Consider the following 4,029-nt stretch of genomic DNA (forward strand, 5'->3'; position numbering starts at 1 on the left):
ACACAGAGCTGTTGCATTTACACACACACTAGGCTGTTTGTTGTATTTGCACACACACACACTGGGGTGTTTGTTGTATTTACACACACACCCATGGGCTCTTATGTTTACACACACAGGTACCGAGGTGTTTGTTGTATTTATACACACCCACCGCACATCCACTACGTTGTTTGTTGCAATTACTCACACCCACCTCAGAGTTTGCTGTATTTACACACACACCCACCGCATGTTTGTTGTATTTACACACACACCCATTGCACACCCACAGGGTGTTTGTTGTATTTACTCACATGCACCGCACTGTTTGTTATATTTACTCACACACTCACTGCGCTGTTTGTTGTATTTACACACACACCCATCGCACACCCACAGGGTGTTTGTTGCATTTACTCACACCCACAGGCTGTTTGTTGTATTTACTCACACGCCCCGCGCTGTTTGTTGTATTTACACACACACCCATTGCACACCCACAGGGTGTTTGTTGCAATTACTCACACCCACAGGCTGTTTGTTGTATTTACTCACACGCCCCGCGCTGTTTGTTGTATTTACTCACCCCCCACCGCACACGTCGCTGTAGTTACTCACACGCCCCACGCAGTTTGTTGTGTTTACTCACACTCACCCCACAGTTCGCTGTAGTTACTCACACGCCCCGCGCAGTTTCCCCCTCTCTCGGGCTGGGCCCGTGGCGGCCGGTAAAACACCGCGGGGACAAAAAGCCGGCTCCCCGGCCCAGGCACCGCTGGGATTCGAACCCAGGATCTCCTGTTTACTAGACAGGCGCTTTAACCAACTAAGCCACGGCGCCGCGCGTTGAGCGGCTCCTCCGTGCGCCATTGAACGGCTACAGAGGGGCTGGACCTGGTCTGTCCGTCCGCCCTGCCGGCCCTGCCCCGTGCGGGACCGCGAACCGCGCTCCGCCCGCCCTGGCTGCGGCACAGCGCACATAGAGAGCGAGGAAAATGCATAAATGTCGGCTTCTCAGGCATTTATGGGCGAGACTGCCTCCAGAGCTCCAGCTCTGCCTCATCCTGCAGGGCCTCAGCTGGCTGCGGTTCATGGTGTTATAGATACATACTATAATATTGGATTTTTGCAAATTTTAAATGGATTTTATATGTGTGGTGTTAAAGTTACTTGTTATAAAGATACAGTTTCTATTTCTTTTGTTATTTAAGCTGATATCAATGTGCTTGTGTTAAATGCCTGCTGGGATGGGATAACACCCAATGCACACAGGATGAGCACACCTGGACACATCTGCCAGCCATCAGCACTCACCCTCTGAAGGCAGAATGTACCAAGGCCCAAACTGGAGGGGATAAAAATGGACTAAAACCACAACCAAGGAATCTGCATGCTCTGAAAAGGCAGACCCAAGGAGAAGCCATGCTGAACAATTCTTAGAGCATGTAAACTATTTTAGGGGAAAACTTTACTATGCATAAGAGACTATGAATATGCAACAGGCTGATTGAAGGGAAAAGGTATTAAGGCGTATCCCCGAAGCGAGTGCCAAGATGCACCCGTCTGTAATAACCTTTGATCTGTGGTTCTTGTCTCCTACCGTCCTTCCTTAGCCTTGTTTGATTTCCCAGGGGAGTGCCGGTGTTTCTCACACCGATAAACCGGGGCCGAGCCGGGCCGCGCACCGGCTGCAGTTCCGCCTCCGCCGCCAGGGGCGCTGTGGCTGCGGCCGGGCCGTGGCTCCCCCGCGCCTGCAGGGGGCGCTGTGGCTGCGGCAGGGAGGGAGGCACACGGGGTTTCCCCTGCCCAGCCGCAGGGGCGGGCGGTGCCTCAGGGCGGCGGAATGGCGGCGGCACAGCGTGGGCTGGGGCAGCGCGGGAAGCTCTGCCGGAACCTGCGGGGTGTCGCGTTAAAATGGAGCCAAAAATCCCTGGCAGCAGAGGCAGATAAACAGCAGGGCTGGGCTGCTGCAGTCCTGGAGACGCTGCCGCCGGGAAGGGATTGGGGTCGGGGTCCCCTTCCCGGCGAGATCGGGGTTGGAAAAGGTCCCGATCCAAGAGCTGCTCTTGCGAGAGTAAGAGTGAATAGAGAGAGTGGAGTCAGAGCAGGATGAAAACTCCGCAGTGGCAGCGAATCCTCTTGTAATACATGTTAGAAATAATTCATGCTATCAAAGAATGTTTTTTATAAAGACTGTGAAATCCAAACGAGTCTCAGACCACAAGCAGCCGGAGGGACGGATGTCTATTCAAACTCCAAAATTTGGCTTTCGATTGATCATTTATAACACTCTGGGCAGCAGGTCTGGCACCAAAACCACCCCTGTGCACTCTGATCTGAGAGTGAGGAGCTGAGCCCAGCCCCGATCCCAGCCAGAATATCCAGGGATCTCTGCACTTCTCAAGGGAAAGCCCCACAGCTAAGAAATACTGCAGTCAGCTGCACTCTTCCTCCTCCTCCTCTTCTGTCTCCCAAGCATCATCATTGCCATCTCTTAGGCAACATGTGGGAGAAAATTCCGTGAGAGATAAAGGAAAAATCCTAAACTCCAACACACAGCTAAATAGAAAAAAAATACACAAAAATTTTATTGATTTAGAAAATCAAGGAGGTATCTTGTTCAAAAATTAAAATACAGGCACTTTGAGAATTGTTAGTTCGACTGTGAATAAAACCAAAGGAGAGTTCAGTGTGCAAAGCATGCTTTCAGGTTCAGTACTCACAAACCTGTCTGTATTTGTATGTCCCCAAGCCATAGGTGCCTTTTCCCCATAGAACTGCTATTTAGTTATTCGAGTTGCCCAACTCAACTGGCACCATTGGGGTGTGAGCCCAGATTAATCTGGTGACAGCAGTACAGGAATCATCCTCACTACAGCATTCAGGTCTGCAGGTGCAAAAGAAAACAGCCAACTCCATCGCAGTGTAAAAATTCACATGAAGAGAAGAGCTGTCCAGAGCAGCAGCGGGAGAGGAATGGCAGATTTGTCTTTACAAACTACCTGTGTGTCTGCTGGTAGATAAAACCAGCACTGAGAGAAAAAAGGAACAATGGGAAGGATTCCACTGATTGATGAATGGAAAAAGATATTTTCTTTTACAAATAAACTTTAGGTTTGCTGATAAATGAAATTCGACATTGAAGGATGAAAGAAACAACGGGGTAGAAAAACCCCTAAATTCCATAAGAATTAAAAATGAAAAGGGAGGGTTATATCTTAGAGGGAAATCTTTGGTATCAGGTGTATCAGGAAGTCTGAACCTCTCAAGTACCTCATCCAAGGGGGAAAGAGAGAAGGGAAATGTGGCTGGAAATTGGGATAAAAAGGGAGGCTGTGTCCTCCAAAAATTGGAGAGATCCCAGGGGAATGCCCCATGGCCTTTCCCTTTATTCAAATAAAGAAAAAGGGCTCCTCTGTCTCCTTTTTGGACATAAACCTCTGGTGTTTGTGGATTGATTTTCCTAACAAGTGGTTTGCAGTAGCACTTATTTCATGTTGTGGAGGGACCAAGAGATGTCTCTGATCCAGGAATTAATCCAGGGCAGTGAGAAACAGCTCCCCAGCACTTCCACTCAGACACAGGCTAACTGGGCAATCCGATTATTTCTCTTTATTCATCCAAGTTACAGATGCTGCCTTCAAATCCAAAGCTCTGTGATTGATTCTCAGATATTCATCTCCCTTTTGCCTTTCCTCTGATGCCAGCCTTTGTCACTGTTACATTTTCAAAATTGATGGGGTTCCCTTTGCTGTCCTTCATGTTCTGAAGAATTCATCTATAAATAACTGGAAATCTCTCTCATAATAGAAAATCCTACCAATGCCTAGAACAGAGGCTAGACAGTGTTAAAAGAATAAAGTAGGTATTTATTAAAGGCCTTTGTCAGGAAAATTAATCCACAAACACTAGAGGTTTATGCCTAAAAAGGAGACAGAGGAGTCCTGTAACTTTATTCAAATAAAGGGAGAGGCCATGGGGCATTTCCCCTGGGTCTCTCAGATTTTAGGAGGACACAGCCTTCTTTTTATCCCAATTTTCTGGCCA

The 4,029-nt window shown here is 48.3% G+C and overlaps 1 non-coding gene across 1 annotated transcript; it reads right to left on the reverse strand.

Annotated features, from left to right (window-relative positions):
* Nucleotides 1–749: 749 nt before the first annotated feature.
* On the reverse strand, nucleotides 750–823 carry TRNAT-AGU (transfer RNA threonine (anticodon AGU)). Its single transcript has one exon. It is a non-coding gene; the product is annotated as a tRNA-Thr (tRNA).
* Between the last annotated feature and the right edge of the window lie 3,206 nt (nucleotides 824–4,029).

The sequence above is a fragment of the Ammospiza nelsoni genome, chromosome 13, assembly GCF_027579445.1.
Source record: "Ammospiza nelsoni isolate bAmmNel1 chromosome 13, bAmmNel1.pri, whole genome shotgun sequence".
Taxonomy (NCBI): Eukaryota; Metazoa; Chordata; class Aves; order Passeriformes; family Passerellidae; genus Ammospiza; species Ammospiza nelsoni.